The sequence below is a fragment of the Schistocerca cancellata genome, chromosome 6 (genome assembly GCF_023864275.1).
Source record: "Schistocerca cancellata isolate TAMUIC-IGC-003103 chromosome 6, iqSchCanc2.1, whole genome shotgun sequence".
Lineage (NCBI taxonomy): Eukaryota > Metazoa > Arthropoda > Insecta > Orthoptera > Acrididae > Schistocerca > Schistocerca cancellata.
In genome coordinates this window covers 384730159-384752943 of record NC_064631.1, presented here as the reverse complement: position 1 = coordinate 384752943, position 22785 = coordinate 384730159, and the positions used below count along the sequence as shown (strand labels likewise).

Below are 22785 nucleotides of genomic sequence, written 5' to 3'. Positions count from 1 at the left end.
CATTTTTGTCCACAGTTGATAGGATAATCTATCATGACAGGACAGAATGTGTCTTACCTGCAAGGTAAGATATTTTGAGAGTGACATTTATTCTCTGAACAGTGTAACGCTAGTAATGATAATAAATATAAGAAAACAATAATTAGAAAGTTAGAAATTCAATTTTATTTCTGGCGTTAACCTTGTTTTGCAAATGATGGAAAGTTAACCATACTAAATTTGGCAATTACGCTATGCAACATGATATTTAATGTTTGCATAATTTTCGCTGTTCCTGAAATTCGATTTATGCTGATTTCAAATCTGTCACTATTTTCTTTCTGTCAGATCAAGTTCTCTTCTCAAATCAAATAAACCCACTTTACATTTAAACCTAAGTTCCATATAGAAAAATTTTACTATAGGTAAGGACTTTCATTGTAGTTAGATTAAATTGGAGGTCACACTTCTCACCCCAAACTGGTTGCTATGCAGGAAGGTTTGGTTCATTTTTGACATGACGTAGTTGTGTGAGGTTAAATTTTTGCTGTTAAATATCGTCTTGCAGTATGTTAGAACTGAGTTACCACAAGTATTTGAATAGCCCAACTGTATTTTGTCATGCGTATAGTAGCTACGAAATTGCTAAGAAAAGACAAGCCACTACTAGATTCGTGTAAAATGTGCACTAATAATGCTTTGGTGTAAGACTTAGTGACCAAATCAAAAACTGGACACTGCGCAGGTTAAGACGTACAGCGTCTGTCGAAGGACTCTGACTGTGAAGTAATGAGAAGAGGAAACGAACGACTTTTTCGGTTACCCTGGTTCGGAGAAAGCCGCAAAATCTTGTATACGATTATTATTTTCGTATGGTTAACATTAAAGGTAAAAAGGAAATAAATATAAAGAATATAAAATATTCGAACGTTTCTTCGACCTTACGACCTGCTACACTTAATGAAGAAAGAAACAAATCTTTCCCTGTTCTAATTCCACATATCACTTTTCAAGATTTATAACGGAGAACAGCTTAGCAGATGACTGTGACAAGATGAAACAAAATCCTGCATCAGAATTATCGCAGCAAAACTATCTAAAGTGTTCAATCTTGAATTTAATCTGACAAAAGAGGCCACCAAATTGCCTGGGTTAGGGGTGAAAGCAAACCATCTTCTACTACCCGGAGTATCATTTTCATTTTCTTGGTACCGGAACAGAAAAAAGGAACTTACGTAATCCTTTAAGAAAAGAAGGGTGTATGATTTTTGCAGCGATATTGAGGGTTTACTGAAACTCTTTGACGTCACTTACAACCCAAGTCAGAGGAGGTAGGCTATAGACTCGTCAAAACGTAGCCTAAAAATGTTCTGTTCCATAGAATGTTATTGCAATTGCTTCAATGTCGAGAAGATTTTATGCAATCATACCGCCACGATAGACTCCGAGGACACATGTACTTACCCATAACAGAAATTTGTTTGGCTTAGTACCTGTTGACTATTTGATACACCGTAAAGAGACGTATGAAAATTTCAAACATGTGCTAAATAACATTTTTAGACAGTATGTAGTGATTTGAAAGTCTTTTGACAAGCTACATGGTCAACAATATGGTTGATCAGTAATAGCCATGTTTTATTAAGTGTGAGTGGAATAGCAGAGCTAAATACAAGCATTGGAAGGTAACCAACTGGCCCAAAAGGAAAACTCTCCAACTGGGCTTACGAAATGTGATATTGTTAACTCCTCTTCACATCAAGCTGGGATTAATGAAACAGTCTACTAAAGTACTTCCAAATATGGTAATTGTTTCCTGGACTTTGTAATACTATTTCCAAAAGTATCTTTTGATAAAGTGAAAGGATGGATCGTTGAGGGGGGGGGGGGGGAGAGTGGTTGCACGCAGAGCAGATTCGAAAGTTATTGAAGGATAATTTGTTTGAAAGTACAATGAATATAGTGGGAAGAAAGCTTGGGTTTCTGTTAAGCAGTAATGGTCAATTACGTGGGCAACTACAAACATCCAAATTATAAAAACATGGTTATAACAAACCAGTCAGTATAATGAAATTAGACTGTTACATGACTGTGAAGCTTCTTTTTCTACACCGGCATACTGATTGTTTCCCTGCAAACTTTGTTGTTAGGAAATAACTAGTAGAAACTAGGTCACTGATAAATACACGTGGCACTAGTAGAGAGACAATCAAGGAAGAGAAGTTTCGCCCCATTTCTGAATGAACTTGATACAGCGAAACCAGCAAAGGAAAATTAAATTGCTCTTTTGTAACCATTACCAGTGTTTTTAAGTGAACATGTACCACTGTCTAAAGCAGTGTTTAACGTGATTCTGAACAAGATTAAAAAATAAATAATTTATTTTCAGTTAAAGTTAAAGAAACGCCTGTTAAAGAAACAATTTGATTTCACCTAAAACGTCAGATGTGATTAAAATAAATATCTGTCTTGGTACAGAAAATCCAAAACCAGATTTTAAATCAGAATTAATAATACTTTAAATATTACCTTGCGGTCATAAAACATCGTTGCTAACGTTTTAATATGCATCATAGCGCTATTTAGATTCATTGCACTTAAAATGAGAGCGAAATATGTGACTTATGAATCGTTTTTCGTTTGATAATTATTGTGTCTTATTTCTGAGGCAGAAATGAAGAAACAACCAACGCTTTGCATGGACAAGAACAGAAAACTGGCTAAAAAGAGTGCATCTGACTGGTGTACGAAACAGTCTCCCAGTAAAGTGTCCTGATTCAGCTCCGTCTTCCCTCTCTTAGCCACCATGGTACGTTTTACTCAATATGAGGAGGTAGGTATACATAATTCTTTCTACAACTTTAAGTTTTAACAGTGTCAAGAAAGGTTGCCTTTCGGTCTACCATACTGAATCACAACATTTGGAAAATTGATGAGTGCTGCAGTCTGTTGACATTGCTTTCATATAATTCTGCTACTCTATTGTAAAACTTATTCACAGAATACACGAGCAACAGTCTTAAATTCTTCAATGCATTGTGAAAGGTTGGCTTTAGTCTACCATGCTGCATCCCCATATTTTACAAATGTGATGGGTGCTACTGTCTGTTGACTTAGCTTGTAATAATTGTTAACGCAGAAAAGAGCGCTCAAACAACGTGCTGCTCAATGAGGCTAAACAAAGAACGCAGATGGAGAAAGCAAACGAAAGGTGTATACATGAAGGATGTTTTCTTGGCGCTGTCCTGCTAAACGTCCAATATAAAAATAAATATGCTTGACCATTCCTAATATGGGCTGCGTTTTCTTTTAGGGCGATGTACAAAAGTCACTCGGACATTAATTGGACTATTTCCGTACATTTTCACCAGAACAGGACATTTAGCATTAACACTTGCAGTTACCTTTGGAAAACTAACTAGAAATACATGGATCCTAGATTCTACAATAGATATAATAATTTTTATTCCAAACAAGATCGCGAAGTTCGTAAGCCCAAATGGTAATGTTTTGGTTGTGAAGTTTGTGTCACCAAAAAGAGGAGAAAGTGTCTCAGTTGTTTGAGTAATACAACCTTTCCATTTTTTCAAAGAACCAACCATAATGTTCCCATGAATGAGGATGAAGCCTGAGGTCTTCAAAGATACTCACAGAACTTCTGTCCCGATGGCCTCAGACAATGATTTCACAAGCTATGATCCGTTCGTCTAAAGCGCTCCTCCAAAAATAGGAAACCAACTGAGAATGACCCAGTCCACTTGATACCCTACAAGCATATACCACATTTCAGTTTTCAAACGGATCAGCATGAAACTTTGATATCCGCAGCACAACCCGCCAACAGTCCTAAACTTCAGCCCGTAGATCATGGTTCCTTTGAACCACTGAAAACTGCACACGCAGATGAAGGTGAGAGGCCCAGTGGCCGATTGTAAGAGGACTTTCAATGGTGATCCAGGTAGAAAATCTCCATGTGTGGGAAGTGAGAACACAGAACAACAGTGATGAGTGCAGAAATCCTGAGTTTATCGAAGGCTAAATAAACAATAAAGAGGAGGCGACAAGACTCCCTATTAGAGCTCCTGACATCCTTTTCAAGTAATTGATGTATTTTGGAGAGAAATGCCAACAGATAATACCAAATACCTGCTGGGGCAAAGATAAAATCAACGTGGGGAGGCATCCTTTTCGAGAGCGAATACTACTACTTCTCCTAAAGGGACAGCAGATAGGTTGCCTATTTTGTGTCCATGATATGAAGAGGAGTGTAAGGAGCCAATTTTAGAGGACTGGATCCAGTTCGTTAAGTATGGGACGAACAATGGTCTTTATGTAAGGATAGTATTTAGTTCACTTGTAACGTTTCCTAAATGCGTACTTTTTGTATTTGTTTTGCGTACTCTTAAGCGCAGGTGAAAAAAGATTGCGCATTACCCAAATTTTTGAATTTTTTCAGATGTTAAATGAGTGTTACCTCTCTACAACTGTTGCTTCTTGAACATGTAGGTATTGTGTTATTTAAAATGGACAGAAATTGATTTTATTTTCATATGTATAATAACACAGTTATCTGAGGTTATTCATTAAATGTGCACTTGTAGGTATATTTCCTCTTTGTATTTACTTTAGTGTAGATATTTATTGTTTTGTTTCCTCTCAGATGCGAGTCTCGTCTTTTGGTTCTATCATTTTATGCAAAACTTGATATACATTTAAGTTCAAGAATCAATATGGTCCACCTTTCTGTACAAAGGGTATGGTGATTATTCCTAAAGTCTTCAGGGTAATGTGTAACGGTTTGGAGTTGCTAAAACTTAACTCTTGTTATTACAACACAAAAAAACATGAAATTATCATAGTGACACAATTGCATCCATTACCTAAACATCTGTTTTATGCACCTTTAGCGTGTACAAGTATTTTACTTGAATAAGAGTTGTGTAAATTAAATAGTCAAGTTTAGGTAATACAATGCAAAAGTATCTAAGAGTGTCACTCCCTCTGAAACATTATATCATTGTTCGTGCAAGGCTGTGAACCTAGCCCCAGACACCGAGTATGGCGCAGTAGTAAAGCAATCTAACCCCAGGTCTAAGATTTCAGAGATGTAGATGTTAAAACCTGGGCAAAATGTTACGAATTGCTCGGATGCTCGGAAGCAACAGAGTTGACTTTTGAATTACAATATTGACTCCAAATCTTACACTTTTTTGCACAAACGTGCGTTCAAATTAGGCCTAACATGCTCAATTTGTGCAGTAATAAGGTGTTTGTCGTCTGTTGCCAGATAAACTGCATGTTTAGAGGTTGTGTGCAGAAAGCAATAACTTACCATGGCGAAGTCGTCTTTGCCAGCGTTAAACTGAAAACTGAATCAGTGATGGATTATGTAAATTGCAGCATAGTTCTTACAGAAGATACACACACACACACACACACACACACACACACACACACACACACACACACACACACACGTATAGACATGTGTAGTGTAGCCCTTGTACAAACTGCGGTATAAGTATATGAACCCAGAGTTAAGAGAGAGACAGTGGAATATCTGGACACAGGAAATGTACAGTATAAGTTTATTAAACACAATTTAGTGAGGTATAAAAGGTATAAGATAAATTTCCAAAGCAAGAACATATGCTGTAACTAGTAACATGTATGAATAAATCTGATATAGGAAGTCAGCTGTTATGGATCACGACAAACATGAGATTAGAAGAATCTGAACAGTCATATAGGCAACAAATATCCGATAACACCTAAGTTTGGGGAATCTCATAATCATACTCCATAGAAACCCCATTGGAAGAGACACTATGACACAACGATTTATAAACCAATTATTGATTCCTTCACACAATTGCAAAAACTCCAATAACATTCATGAACTAATCATTTACATTTCTCATTGAATTTCCACATTTTAACAGAAGACCATAACTGTTTCAAAAGTCTCAACTTGAAGACGCCCTAATAGATACACATTGAGATAGACACAGAAGAGGAGTAGTAAGGAGTACATAAATCGAAATATGAAGTGATACTGTAAACAGCTGGGGTCCTTGGGCTTGCAACATCAATGATATACAAGTCTCGTATGTCCTCTTGAAGCTTAATATGGTGTCCTGACTTCATATGAGATGCAGAAATTCATTGTTTCAATTTAATCATACTAAACCTTTGATAGTAAAATAAGCGACAGTACCCATCACATTATTTAGTCTGGACCCACACATCAATGAAAAAAATGTGGCAAACTGTAACCAACAGACAACATCCTAAAAACAGGACAAGAATCCCATCCTGCAGCTAAGTAAATCTCTAATCAGACTATAAAATCGAAGAAAAACTTCAAATACGAATTTCATTCAAAGCACTATTTTATCTACAGATGTCTTTTCCTCATAATGTCGATAAATTGCCTTTTCAAATTTATTGTCATCTGCCTTTAGAAACAGGAAGCCCAAAAATGAATGTTCCTTTGTCATGCTACTTTATTACTTATCTGTTACCAAAACTAATATTAAATATCTGTTCCTAGCTCTGCTTCATTTATTTTCATTATTTGGTTGTACTGAAATATTTGAATATTAGATGTGTAGTCTGTATTTTTGATGTCTGTATACTTGATGCTATTTGAAGTACAAAATTAGTAAGTGTAATTTCTAGTATTTCCGGTTACACAACATGGAAGACAGATCTGTCAGTTCCAAGACATTGTCAAACAGTGTTTATCATAAGGCAGATTCAAGCTCCAATGATATGAAAATAAATCTGCCATATATACTTAATGCTTGGTACCTTTTTATTTATAACCAACTTTCTGTTACCTTGAAAGTAGTTGTTTTAATTAATTTAGTTTCTTCTTTATAGAAAACCGTTTCATAACAGAAGTGACTATGCATGTAAATGAGTGACATAGCTTCCAGTGCTGAAAATAATTCTGTTATGTGTATAGTTTGATCTGACATTAATTTCCAACTATGTGTCAGTTCTCTAGTTCTATGCAACTTTGTTACTTTCCCCCAAAATATTCCATTTTACTTTTATTTGTTCAAGTCTTTTAAGTTTGTTTGTATTTGTTGCGCAATGTATTTTCATTTTTCTCCTAATGCTTTCTATTAGACGACAAGGAGACGAAAGTGGTTATGTGATGTAGTAGGTACTAGCATACACTGAAGGTGCTTACATACAGTATGACAAAAAGTGTCAGTTAATTAGTTTTAGAGAAGATACGATTAACTTCAAAAACCTGAAACAAAACAGTGGGTGATAAATACGAAATATAGAATCGTAGCCTTTAGTTTATGTGGCTGAACTTTCAAAGATGACAGTGTACACTTGATAGTGAACTTCATTTTCCTGTACTGTACTGACTGTTCTGTATTTACATAGTAACAGTAATTCCAGCGATAGACAAGCCACTGCTATAAAACCAGTTTCTGCAAAATCATCAAAAAGTTATATTTATCTGGCAGTAATGAAATAGTTACTAAAGCACCAGTGTATCCAGGCGAAATGCAGAGAGTATGCTACAACAATTTGGAATTTCTGAAGGGAAAGGAGCAAAATACTATTTTATATTTGAACAACACATTAATCTTCAGAAGCTTTTATGTAAGTAGGCCTACTCATCATCATCATCATCTCAGCCTTTTCCCACGTCATGTGGAGTCAGCGTTGCTTTACTGAATCCTTCTCTTGCATAAATGCCTATCCAGTGCTTCTTCTCTGAGCCATCCTTTCTCCCGTAGGTCCCCTGCTACCTTGTCTTTCCACCTCAGTTTCGGTCTTCCTCTTCTCCTTGAGCCTTCGATTTCTAGGTCTTTAAATGTTCTCCCCATGTAGTACTCCCCTTTTCTCTGCACATGTACATAAGGTCTTAGCCTGTTTTTCTTGTATCTTCTTCCTATGGGCCCCAGTTTCACTGTTCCCCTGACGTACTCATTCTTTAGTCTATCCTTTCGTGTCACCCCACTCATCCACCTTAACATACTCGTTTCTGTCACTCCCATCTTTTTCTCTTGGGCTTTTGTAATTGGCCAAGTTCCTGCGCAATACAGCATCGCACCCCTCACCACAGACTCTCAAAGCTTTCCTTTAATTCTGGAGCTAACCTTCTTATAACGCAGTACTCCGCTCTGTTTCCTCCAGGTCATCCATCCACTATTTATCTTTTGTTGTATTTCGGCCTCCAGTCCTCCATCACTTTGCATGTAAGAGCCTAGATATTTAAATTTCTTGACCTGCATCAGTTGTTCTCCTTGCAGTTTAATATATAGATCTTTGGCATCATTTGTACACGTACACTCTATTTTTACCCTGCAAAATCTCATTCCTCTTTCCTCTAGAGCTTTTCACCACTGTTCAAGCTTTTCTTGAAGTACCTCCAGGGTGGGTTCACAGATTACAACATAACTGATAAACACTATGCTCCAAGGTGTCTCTTTTCTCACATCTTTGACTAGTACATCCATGACAAGGTCAAAGAGGTATGGGTTGAGAGCAGATCTCTGATGTAGTGCTACTCTCACTGGAAATGCCTTTGTTGCGACTGCACTGCTCCTGACTTGTGTCATTGCACTTTCATACATGTCTTCTACTACCCTGATATATTTTTCTGAAAGGAATTTACTTCTCACACATCTCCATATCTCTTGCCTCAGCACTCTGTCATATGCCTTCTCAAGATCGATAAAGGCTGTATGCTGTTTGGCTTGTACTTCTCTGTGGCTCTCTATCAGTTGCTTTAGTGCAAATATTGCGCCAGTTGTTCCTCTTGCCGACATAAATCCATACTGTTCTTCACATACTTAGTTTCTAGATGCAACCTTTTCTCAATTATTCTTTCCCAGAACTTCATTGTGTAGAACATCAGTTTTATCCCTTTGTAACTGCCCTTTCCCCATATATATGGGGACCAGCATACTGCTTCTCCACATATGCGTCGTTCTTTCTCCTTTCCAGATCTTCTGCATTAGATCCCAGAGAATATCAGGTCCCTGTTCTCCCCGACTTTTCCATGCTTCTATTGGGATTCGGTCTGACCGTACGGCCTTCCCATTTTTCATTTTCTTCTTAACGTGTTCGACTTCTTCCCTACTTATAGTTTGGGTCATTCATTTATATCTCCATCCTTGTACTTCTCTCATACATTTTCCTCAATCAATAGCCTTTCAAAGCACTCCCACCACCTATTCAGGATTTTCTCAAGGTCGTATAATACTACACCTGCTTCATCCTTTGTCTTTCTCATTGATGTTGCATCCTTCGTCGCCTTATCTCTTGCTTTAGCAATCCATAGGAGTTTCCTGCCGTCCTTTCTTCTTTCCAGCTCTTCATGCCTCTCTTCTATTGCTCAGCCTTTGCTTTTGCCACTTCTCTTTTTGCCATCTCTTTTTGTCATCTCTTTTTGCCGTCTTGTAGGCCTCCCTGTCTTCCTATAAATTACTATTAACATTTAATAGCACCAATTGCTTGCAACATAGGTTATAACTTGTCAAAAATTGTCAGTAAAGTGTGGAAGGACAGTTAGATGTGGGCAGAAAAAGGCTTTTGAAATCCAGTCTGACTCAGTAATACACTTATACAGATGAATTCACTTGGTAGTCTAAGTAGCGCTTGCAACTCTATATTAACTAATCTGATATTGTTTTGGGTTCACAATGAGTAACATATACTGAGTTCATGCTTTGGCTTAAATATTTGGTAAATAAAATTGCGTTATAATTGCTTTATGAGTGTAGAATGGTTTACTGGATATAGCAAATGCTGCTATTAAAACACAATGAAGAATGTCAACAGCAGTACCGTTTGAGCAGAAATTCTCTAGTGAGTTGTAATTTATTAATGAATTAGGATTCGTTTTTCTAGAAAAACATCAGCACAATCGTGGAGTGTAAGTCATGAAGTAGGTATGCGAAATTAACAGAGAATTGATCCCTGCAAGTACCAAAGCATTTTTCACAACCTGACTTACAAAGACGGAAAAAATTGAAAAACGATAAAATGCATTAATGTTCTTGAATTGTGTTAACATATTAACAACATACATTTGAAAGAGGTACTAACGTATAAATAAGATCCAGAACCTGAAAAATTCCTTTTAGCACACACTTAGCAATATTAATGCACTTGCAGTAACATGTATTACCGACTTCATGACCACCAGAAAGAAAAGCGTTCAAAAAAACGCAGATTTAATTCATTGGTGACTTGTACTCTCAACATATATTTTAAAGAGGTTTTGGTATGTAAATAAGGCCCTGAACCTCTAAATGTTGAATACAACATTCACTGGGGAAAGAGAAAGCTGCTCATGCGTCTTACATTTGTTAAGTTTAATTGAAAAATGTACAAAATACATGTAATCTCATAGAAGAATTCATTTGAAAAATTAAATCTTTTTTTCTATATTTTAAAATATAAAGTAACTGACTAGTTAACAAATTTTTCGAGAGGTGGGCATTAAGTTCCTCACCACCCCTCCTTCCCTCCTCGCCACAACCTTTCGTATTGCGAGGGCTAATTTATGATATTTAAATTGAGACTGTGTTGGATGATAGATATAGATATACAGAAGTGTAGTGACTGTAAGCAGTACAATAAATTTAACAGCAGGGGGAAAATATTGCCTTCAGTGAAGTTTTCTACCTCCATAAATGTTCAATTTCGTTTCCTTTGCATATGATACCTTAGTAGAGCTTCATATTTCTACTGCAATTACTTAGACAAGAAATTAAGCAGAGATTCTGTGACACAAATTTATCATCTGAAAGCATAGAAGGACAAATGCTGGACACGTAATACGAGTCCTTGAGTAAGTAGCTACAGTAATGTCTGATATTCAGTCCATATCTAAATTTCTTTTCCTACTTTTTACACAGAGATGATCAATTTTTAGAATTAAACTGGCTACAAAATAAAGGTTTGATACACACTGTAGCTCTATGGTCTTAAATCATGAAACTGAGAAAATATATTTCATGCAAACTGGGAATATCAACCCAAGTAGCTAATTTTCTTCTCATGGAAGTGGATACATCAAGAAGTAAATAAATTTCAAATATTGTAATAATGTTCTTCAACGTGCTGACTGAAAGTGCAGGAGGAGTAATCCTCAGTCTTCGGCCATGGGGAATCCAGCCTTCATACCCGATAGCATTATTAATAACTCACATTATGGCAGAGATGGTATTATTTAGTATTCTTACTCATACTAAATGACATGTGCTCATTACAACCTGGACAAGCATATCAGCACAAAAATTTAAATTATTAGAAAATCTCATACGTTTGCTGGGCTTGTATTATGTCTTAAGAACTGTTAAAAATTCACTCGCTTTAGATGCTTAGTTATTTGACAATTATAGAGGACATACTGTAGGTGTACCAGTTATATTGTGGCAGCAATTGATGTAGTGAAATATAAAATCTGTTCGAAATATTGATTCACAATGGTGTAATTGGTACTATGTTCTTGATTATCGTTTCCAGCGCAACATGACCGCAAAAACACACGCACATTTATTGTAGTTTTCTTTTGTTGCACTAAATAAATATTTGGTTTTCCCAGAACCACACTGCTGAGCCCTTATAAATCAGAAACAGCATTCCACTATTATGGCTTAAATGTAAACATACGGTTTCGTAGCACACCGAGCATCAAAGACACCGGAGTAGAAATCTCGGGTTTAGCTGTGAAAATACCATTCTTCTGGCGGAAAATTGAGATAATGATTATTGCAAGTGGAATTTCAGTTCTCTATGGTGCGCACAAGCAATGAAATGACGACATGTCATATTTTGGGATCAGTGAATAGCGAAACACTTCAGCTATTTCCGGATTTCATGTCCAAACCATTATCAGCTCCCTGTATCACAGACTTAAAAACACATCTTATCTAAGAATTTGAATACTTAGCATCACGTTAAGTTTGAAAATTGCTGACTGAAGATATATCCTAACAAGTTCATGGTGAAACCTAATTAGGATTTACCTGAAGTTTATGTGCAACACACCATCGCAACAACAGAACATCCAATGCATTCACAAGCGAGACCCCACATTACCAGAAAAATTAGCACAAGTGAAACTTGAATATCAGGATGATTAATCTTGAAACACATAGTCGTTATAAAAGCGGCTGGTTCAGTCATATCCACCTCGTTCCAAAGAAAGATGAAATTTGGCGTCTTTTTGAGGACTTTGTATCTTTAAAGGGTGTCACAGCACCAGACCGCTAATGAACTATCTCATTCACAAGATTTCTGCTGCCGTCTCTCCAACAGAAATATATTTTCTGAAAGGAATCTTATTCGAGGTTATTACCACATTCCTGTCGCGACAGAAGAGGTGCCTAAAATTGCTGTAATTACGCCACTTGGAATTGTCGAATCTTTTGAGTAATCATTTGGTCCCCGGAATGCAACACAAACATTTCACCGATTTATTAACGGCGTGTAGAATGAATTGCCTTTTTATTCGTTTTAAGATGACATTCTCGTGCCTTTAGCATCCGACGAAGTACACACACTGCAACAATATGCTCTTCATTTGCTGGACAAGTTCACTTTATCATTAACATGAGAAGAGCATTTTGGAGAGAGATATTCTTGGGTTTTCGTGTGTCACATCAAATAATTTCACGACTTGACGAGAAAGTGGCAATAATCAAAGACTTTAATCGTTGTAAAACAGTATCAGAAATATGCTTTTTTTACTGACTGGATAAGTTCTATGTGGAGTAATTACTACATACTGCTTTGATTAATTTGTGCAGGAATACCAATAGGAAGGATAATCAGCTTGTTACAAGGACCGCCTAAAAGCAAAAATTTCAATACATACAACTATTGAGTGGGACCTTTTCCTTCTTCTCAGAGCTTCTCCTATATTTCATTAATGATCGATACGTTTACTCGCTGGACAGCGGCAGTACCTCTGAAGGACATCTCTGCTGGAAGTGTTGTCAGCACTCTTCTAATATTGTGGATTGCCGATTTTCGAGTCCCAGAAATCGTCACCACCGAGGGAGGACGGCGCTTTGATTTTCAGTTCTTCAAACACCTCAAGAAGGCCATAGGTACACACCATATCAAATCCACTGGATATAATATGGCATCGAAAGGTAAAGTCGAGTGGTAGCATCTCTACATCAATACAGCATTAAGTGCTCGACTATCGAATGACTTGTTCCAGAATTTCCAACAATTTTAATCGTCCTTCATGCTTATTTAATTCCTATATACAATACCATCACTGCATAAATGACTTACTGCATGACGACTAGACTTCCAACTGATTTCCTTCATGGGACGCCAGTGGAGTGAGACATTTTAACTTTCATCTTAAGACAGAGGGGCACATGAATGACGTCAGTTACATCAATAAAAGTTCTACGCCATGCAGTAACATCTGCCTTGATCTATCCTGAACTTATCACCTGTTCATATCTGTCCATAAAGCATCATGCAATGGTGAAACCTTTCCAAGGTACCAACGATGGGCCACATCTGGTACATTTACGCTCTGAAGAACACTTTGTTAATGAAACGCCCCATAGCCAGAATATTCCTGCAGTTGGAGACTTGAACCAGCCATCCTGCTAAAGAATATGCATCCAAGATCACCAACCGCAAATTCAAGAAGAAAACTAGCTCCAGTAATAGAATCTCCAAAGTGCGTCAGTCAGTCCCATGAGCTACACATTCTCCTTGTGCAACGCACTTCTAAGATATATACCACCGCATCATCGCTGAGGCAGGAGTAGCATGTTACCCTAACTTGACGCACTGAAATATGAACTCTCTAGTGCTGATGCACAATGGAATAAATAGTCATATTTATGTAAATCTTTCCCACTGCAACATGTCTGTGTAAAATATAAGTGCTTCATATGTAGTTTTCTTTTGTGTTGCTAAATAAACCGTTATTTTAACTAGAACCACAAAAATGTACGTTGACATTGATTCATATTCTAAACCACATTGTTTATAGCGGAAGGAATATAATGATGTACTGTAAGATACCACGATAACACACAGATGTGTACTACAGATCCACAACTAGTCTCCAAAGTGCCTGCTGCCGTCGTCAAGGCTGCTATAAAATTGCTCCTAACATGGAGCAGTGCATCTAGAAGGCAACAGCTGACTCTAGTATTGAAAACGTATTGATGATATCACTGCACTCTGTTCAAATGGTTCAAATGGCTCTGAGTACTATGGGACCTAATATCTGAGATCATCAGTCCCCTAGAACTTAGAACTACTTAAACCTAACTAACCTAAGGATATCACACACATCCATGCCCGAGACAGGATTCGAACCTGCGACCATAGCGGTCGCGCGGTTCCAGACTGAAGCGCCTAGAACCGTTCGCACACACCGGCCAGACTGCACTCTGTGTAGCACTAATTATAGTATATAACTCACATTCGTCGCCTAGTATTGCAAATCAAAACATTAAATAATTGAAAAAAGCTAGCTGGAAATAAATCTTGTGAGCTGCCAGAACTTCTCAGAGTATCACTTGGAAATGGTGACAGTGAAACACCCATTTCTAGGTGCACACGTAGCCATTACTATTTTATTTGTACTGTATTTTTTAAGTTATATTTCTCTCAATTTGTGTTCACTCCGATTGATAACTGATTCCGATTACATTTCTGTTGGCTATTTTTCCGCAAAATTATCTTCAAATCTTTCAAGATGAGGTACTGCTTCTTTCCTTAATAACATGATCATGAAAGTTTTTACATCATTAGATGATTATTCATTGAAGGAGCTTCAAATTTTTCTAATTTCTCTTTTCATTGTTTCCCTCAGTTTAACTCTGATGTTTTATAACATTTAAATGCACTTTACTAATCCTGTGTATTTACCTTGTTGCATATTGCATTGACAAAATCTAGCGATTTGCAGTGTATAATTGCAATATATGAGTGTTAGATTATTTCAATAAATATGTGAAGAACGATAGTGGACGCTTTGTCTGTCATATAGCAATACCAGCGGAGAAACGCAACGTTGCCTACTTATTTATTTACAGCTATGTTTCCATGTCCATACCACGCAGGTTCCGTCTTTTCCTCAATGTTTATAATGTCGTATGTCTCGAACTATGTGTTGTGCAACGATATAATTTTGTAGGGACATTCTGTGGGATGTGTGGATACTATCTGAAAAGTATGCTGCGAATGACATTGGTAGCAACAAAGTAATAATTTTAAGCGTCGTTCACAATGTAGCAGTGATTCACACTTCTCACTGTGTACGACGTTATATCTCCTGAACTATGAGTCGTACAAGGATGCATACAACAGCATATGTCGACAGTCTGAAAAAATCTTTGCGAAAAAGATAGTAACAAAGATGTAATAAAATTAAACCAAATGAGGCATTTTTTCACGGATTTCATTGTTTATCACATCATATCTCCCGAACTCTGAATATTACAACGATATAATTTTGCACATCGATTCATCAGTATACTTGCGTACTGTCTATGAACTGTGTCATCCATTCAATTAGTAGTAAAAAGTTAATAAATTATGTTGCCATGCCTCATGTGCTACTTTTACTGCATGAACAACGAAAAAGTAGTACATGATGAACCTTTTTCCCTTTCATTATTTATAGGGACTGTCAGCGAGAAAAAAAATTGTGAAGATTTCAAATTTCTCAAGCCGCTAAGTGCTCTCATTCTCAGATACTGTATGAATAAAGTCAGGGAATTCACGCGTCACGAGTTACACTTCTTTTTCATTCTACATCCATAGCATTTCACAGGTAGGTTGTAGCTACCCCCACAGTGACTGTTGCCTAACATTAAGGTATATGTGTACCAAATTTGGTTGAATTCGCTCCAGTGTTCGGGACGAGATGTGAAAATACACACACAAATACATTATGTATGGATTACGATTACTCCTCCTTTACGTTTGGGCATTGTCTAAAATGTAAATCAAATCAACTTTTTACTAACAAATACATTAAGTGCATTTTACACACTTCTCACACTTTATTTTCGATTTATATTCAGTCACTCTGTCACTTTCACTGCTCATACTTCAATGTTTGGTTCTATTCACACACTGCACTACTTTTTCAATTCCTCCCTTCACTACTGATAAGTAACCTACGTTCGAACCCATGATGGGTCTTCCTTTATATATCGAACCAATGGGTAGCCCCACTAGTGTCGAGTTCCGGAACATACCAGGAAGGTTTCCGATGGCCCGCAGTGAACCAGAACATTAAAAAAATCGAGAGTGGTCTGGAATTTTTCATAATAGTCTGGGATGTTCCAGGCGCTGTCCAAACATTCTGGAATCTTCTCAAATGTTCCACACTATTCCACAACATTTCAGTACTTCCAGGCTCATTGTGGAAAATTCGGGAACATTCTGGGATGTTTTGGAATGCTCTCGAATACTTTGTAATATTCTATAATTCTCTCGAATACTCTATAATATTCTACAGTGCTCTCGAAAAGTCTACAATGTTTAAAAAATTTCTAGCCTAGCCCTTTTAGCTTGAAAATCACATTCTTCAGGTAAAAACGGGAACCTTCTTCACGATGGAGGATAGAGGGCTACCACACCATATAACTCCCTTTATCGTATAGGGAATCGTTTCTGAGATTTAGTGGCACGCACATTGTACACTTATGTTTACAATACCTATTGATTTGGATTTAATTTTGTAAATCGTATTTTATATAGAGATCTGTATAGTTTTTTTTTGTAAGTAAGTTGTTAACAACAGCATAACTTGAACACTTAATAATTGGTAGATTACCTGTTTATTTTAAGAACTATGTCCCATGAACAGCTTGGTATGATTAAAGTCTGTTACTGCAGTCACTGATAATTATTTTAGAACGGAGTGCTTCAGACTGCATAATATTGTCTTGTTTAACGCTTTTTCAGAGAATAAAAGTAATAGATGCATTTTAAGCTGAACTTGGAGAGCCTTACTCCGTTAGCTCATTTTTCTTTGGTTCAACATGTCTTCAGGTATGAGCTCATTGTCTATTAAAATGCTAGCTCAATCAGCTTTCAGTGAAGTAAAGCTTTTCTGCTGCTAAGTTGTCAGGAGGATCTTAACGCTTATGACTACGAAAAATCAAAATTAATGTCAATCTACTTGTATTGGGATTCAACTTGTTACTGACAGTTTGCTACCGCACATGGTTGGTTTTTTCTATACACAAATGTTAAACTTTATTATTTTTGGAGTGCCTACATCGGGTTTTCTAAGACCTATCTTCTATGAACCACTATTTACATATTTTTTCTTCATATCTTTACGTAATTTATTCATTTAAGATGATCATTTTCAGTCGTCCTTCCATGCAAGGTAACCTGAAGGGTACAAACGAAATTAAATGAATATGTGGGAAAGGCTATATGGAGATGCTTGCATGTTAATAAAGTTTTATTTCAACAAGGTGTTTCATATGACTGACACCAGTCTGTTACACTCTCAAAAGCTGGAACAGATATCATTTCTCTATTAGTCACTGTCTTAGTTCAACGGAAGCATGAGAAACAGGCCATCAGTGGAACGAAGAAATTGTTGTAGTACATATACTGCCAAATTTTCCTAAGTTAAAGATCTCAGGTCAATCCATTTCTCTGAAACATTACATCTGTGTTACACTCATGTAACTGTTGCTTACATCCTGTGACATGCAGTTGTATCAAAGGACCGGTATTTATAACATTACTTGTTACATCTCTGGCAAGACACACAACCTTTTTCAGGACATATTTGACTCAAAACTTTTCGTTTCCAACTTGATTCTATGAATGCATAATCAGCGTTATGTCAATGTGACACTTACTGATTGAAAATTTATATGGCGCACTTCCATTCCTGCTCATAAAGGCACTCATACTCTAGTACATCTTCAAAGATTAGTAAACACGATAACATGGGACAAACAGGTGGATTGTACAGAAAGCCAGTCATAACATACTTAAAAGCTCTCTCTTGTGTAGATGAAAATAAAAAATTATAGACAACATGCTGTAATAAAAAATAAATAAAGTAGTACAATCTTTAGTGCAGCCAAATTTCTTCTACTATGGTAGAGAAATGTGCCACAAATATTAATATCTCAAAACGGTTTGTACCTGAATACTTGCATCCGAGACGTTCACCAAGTTTCTTAAGTGTTTCTTTTAGTTTTTATGCTTCTAAAATAGCTGCCAAGGATCGCAGGGAAGAGTAAATCCTTTTCTGATAACACTTTTATAGAATTTTCATATTTATTAATATATCCGACCTGTAATACACCTCTCCAAAGGTGAAATTCTTCCACATTTCAGTTTTAACACTCTTCCAGTTACTCACATCTCCATCACTTTCGCTGTCGCATTAACTGTTCAGCTCTTCTTCATTGGCTTCCTCACTAAATACCTTCACATATGAAAAACCTAACTTCACTTCATGCCTGTGGTATGAGTGCACTACAAGCCATCTAGATCTCCATGTAAACTGTATTCCTGTGGACACCAAGTGAGGTGGAGCAGTGGTTAGCACAGTAGATTCGCATTCGGGAGGACGACAGTTCAAACCTGGGTCTGGCCATCTTGATTTAGGTTTTCTGTGATTTCCCTAAATCGCTTCAGGCAAATGCAGGGATGCCTCCTTTGAATAGGCACGGCCGACTTCCTTCACCATCCTTCCCTAATCCGATGGGACCGCTGACTTCGCTATTTGGTCCCCTTTCGCAAAGTCAACCAATTACCCAACCTGTGGATAAACTATTCCGTAATTCAGTATGATTGAGGTCACAATTAATTACACAAAAGGAAAACCTTTCAGTGGTAACATATTTGTAGGTCGTTCCTAGCTGTATATGAAATGTCATCTACTTGTTCAACAGGAAACAACCGTCCCCATGTGATTATCAACATCCTTTCTGATAATCACATCACATTTCAGTCACTCTCAGTTAGGACTTCTTTCATTAACTGTTCTGCTGAATTATTTACTTTTTAATATTACTCTGTCATACAATGTTTTAGTCCTGAATATCCATTACTTTAGTGATGCTATTCTGCCTCTCTGTAGACATAATACTATTCCCAAATGACGTCACATATTTACGAAAGAAATTTTTACAAAATAGTATTACAGCAGCAGAAGTGACATTACTTAATCCCAAAGAAAATTATTGTAAATTCCATTGCCAACAATTAATTATAATTATTATTTGATGGTTTGTATCGCTATCATTACTTTAATATGCATTGTGTGATGCTTTACACGGAAGGAACTACAAAAAGGATAAAACTGTTGGTGTAGACGAGTATATAATGATCTTGGATAAGGCACATAAAGTAAATGTTAAAATGAAAAATAAAATTCCCAGGATTGTAGCTACTGCTAGGAAGAAAAGAGGTAAAAGCGACCAATCTCTGAAGGCTGTCAACAGGCTATAAACTTCAAAATTGCAATTCTATGTTTTCTTCAAATATGATGTAGTTTTGTATCTCCAGCTGTGACGATTGCTTGAGCCCTGTTTCTATCGACATAATCCTCCATTTAATTTTGGTCCATCTATTGCGTTTGTCTCCAGAAGTGATTTGAAAAGTCTTGCAGTTTCCTCGCACATTCGTATTTTACTATTGAAAATAAGAATGTTTGTTCATGAGCGTCATCGACCTTCCTATTATCACACACACACACACACACACACACACAAATATATATATATATATATATATATATATATATATATATATATATATATATATATATATATTACAGTCAAAATCCGATTTTAGTTAGAACGCGTTCTTACTAGTTGAAACTAGTTTATATTGAGCCGCTTCGTCAAAACAGCGTTTTGCCTAGTTAAAAACTAGTTTTAACTGACTTTCGCTTTTGACCACCAGTAAATTCTAATTGTAACTAAGGCTATCAGTAACAATTAGTTTCAACTAGTAAGGCCGCGTTCCAGCTAAATTAGACAGAACTAGTTTTCACTAAATTTATTTAGAGGCTAATATTAAAATTAAGAAACTACGTGTTGATTGAAAAAAAAAACATTTTTGTATTGTGCAATGCAATATTTATTGAGAATATTGGTCATACATCCAAACACATTCCAGGTAGCGAAAACAAGACAAATTTTGATTCATTGCTTAATAAATTAGTAGCCTAAATCAGCGACGATAGACAGAATTAAAATTCGAGTAGCCATATAAGTATGCTGTTGAAGAATAAAGCTACCATAGCACTTTCTTTCATGTGCTGAAGAGGTTATCTAATACAGGGGATATTTCATTCCAAACACCTTGTCTGTCTTGAGGATGTCAAAACACGTCAAAACTACCGTTGCGGTAGGGACCGTTAAATGAAGTAGAGTGAGGTGCCTTAACAGATATTATTCTATGGCCGGTCACTCTATTCTTGTGTTTACGATCGTCGGCAAGGGGACTTACCCCGCTGCTCTATAGAAAGAGACGAGGTTGCCGGCTCTTTGTGTTCGGCAGTTGTGTTGACATCGGGACTCGGAGGAAGGGATGTCAGCTTACTTTACTCCTCCGGGACCGAAATAACAAGAGGATTAATCCGCTTTGTTACACAGTAATTTCTTTGAAACGCCCCTATTATTACTTGATAACTAAGTCATTTGTGCGAGGCCCTAGTGCCTACTTGTATTTTTATAAATCGACTCTTCTGTCATGCTTGACATCTCCGGTAAGACTCTTTCCTGCACATTGCGGAAATGTTTCAAGCAACATGGGGCGGTGATGATCGTCTTGACAGTGATCTCTAAGTTTAGTTCAGCGCTAATCATCTCTCTGCAGTGCTCAGAAATACAAAACAGAGACCATTAAAATAAGAGAAGATTCATTAATTAATAGCGTAGGAATGTCCAGGGGTGTACGGACAACTTCGAATTAGGATGAATCGAAGTTACTATCACGCAGTTGCTCACTTTTTTCATAAATTCGGCTTCTGAAGCAAAGGACCCTGTAGCTTTGTTGATTTATTCCCCAAATGATGCCAAGATTGTTTCGACTGGATTGCAGAAGGTTTAGGTTGGAAGCCCATTCACATTCTCCACACAGTTCCGATCTCTCCCCACATGATTTCTATATTTTTGGAGGCCTCAAGAACGACATTCATGACGGCCAAATTGCTTCGTATGAAGAGATACACTTCTGGGTACAGTCATGATTCCACAGGCAGCTGCAAATACTTTGGCTTGAAGGCATCCACCGTCTTGTCTCACAGTAAGATAAATTTATTAATATTTGTTTCGACTACTTTCGAAAAAATGCACAATTACTTAGTTTTCTTACGTTTGAGCGAGTCTCACATATTTTATAGGTCTGAAGGCGGTTGTTATTGACAGAAACGAATTATCTAATATATTAAAAAAGTGTCTTAATCCGAACCGCAATAAGATGTGTAAATAATACCTCGATCACGGGCATCACTTTTGCCTTGACTATGTCGCAAAACGTGAAAAAAAAGGATTAGTAGTATGTAGGAGAGAATTATTTCCTTCAGAACTTTTCCGACTTTTATTATTATCTCGGAAGCTACAGTGCGGTAACAAGAGTTCGCAATACCCACTGACGTCAAGATTCAGTTCACACCGAGAGCTAAGGCGGCTCAATTTCCAATGTAGTCCAGGAACCAAATCCATGGAGATATCCAACCAGTAGTCAATCATTAACAGACGGCCGAGGAAGGCACACATAATCTTAGAGAAAATTCGTGACTAGAATTCAATGAAAACATCTTGGCCAAAGGCAACGAATAGGCAAAAACTTGCAGAAGCCAGCAATCAAATCATGCTATGCCTTCCATTGGGCTTCTTGAGAGCGGCTCCCATTTTTTTTTCTCAAAGACGCCACTGGTGGAGTGAGACAATGAAGGAAGAGAAGTTTCCCTCGATATCAAAAGGAACTTGATGCAGCGAAATCAGCGAAGGGAAATTAAATATTCGTACATTTGTTGTGTTTTTGTAATAACTATTAGCATTTAGAAGTGAACTATACCTTTGTCTATTCTAAAGTGTTCCTGTATAAAGTTCCAAAATGAATAATTTGGTTTCAAAGCAGTTAAGATTCTCTTTTAGAAAAAGAAAAATGTGATTTCAATTTAAAGTTAGCTGCGATTTGATAAAAAATCTGACGTGATAAAGAAGACTCAATATAGGATTTGACATCAGAGTAAAAAATACTTTAAATATCACCTGACATTAAAAATAATCGCTCCAAAAGTTTTCAAATTCAGTGTAGTGTTGTTCTTTATCATTTTTAATTAAGGTGATAACTTAATCTGTGAATTCTCAAATCTTTGTTACCCCTTCTATCATTTCATAATTTATGTGTTGTTTTTATGGTGCAGAAATGACGAAACAGTCGACGCCTTGCATTAAGAAGTGTGAAAAACTGCCTAAAGGGAGAGAATAATTCTCTGACCGGTGCAAAAAATAGTCTCCCAGTAATATTCCCTGATCCGGCTCTGGCTTCCTTGTCTGTAGCGTTAGCAAGGATGCAATGTGTCCACAACATGAGCAGGTTGGTATATATAATTCGTTTTACTAATCTGCATTTTACACTGTCTCATGTAGTGTCTCAGTTGATAAGTAGTTCATAACTCGAAGAAGTCTGATATTTAGCTATGTATTTACTTTGGTGTAGATATTTACTGTTTCATTGCCTCTAATATGTTATTTTCATCTTTTGGTTTTCTTCTTTTATGTAGCCCGTGATACATGTTTAAGTTCAATAAGGATTATGGGCAATTTTTCT

General features: G+C 36.8%; 1 long non-coding RNA gene across 2 annotated transcripts in view; it reads left to right on the top strand.

Annotated features, from left to right (window-relative positions):
• LOC126190926 (uncharacterized) overlaps positions 1-22545 on the top strand; it is a 49668-nt gene extending 27123 nt beyond the window's left edge. The window contains exons 5-6 of one of the 2 annotated variants that reach the window (XR_007538298.1): positions 2652-2788; positions 22379-22545. This is a non-coding gene — a long non-coding RNA (uncharacterized LOC126190926). Of the gene's footprint in view, positions 1-2651; positions 2813-22378 lie in introns of both variants that reach the window. The other variant, XR_007538297.1, reaches the window with a different exon arrangement.
• Positions 22546-22785: the final 240 nt, after the last annotated feature.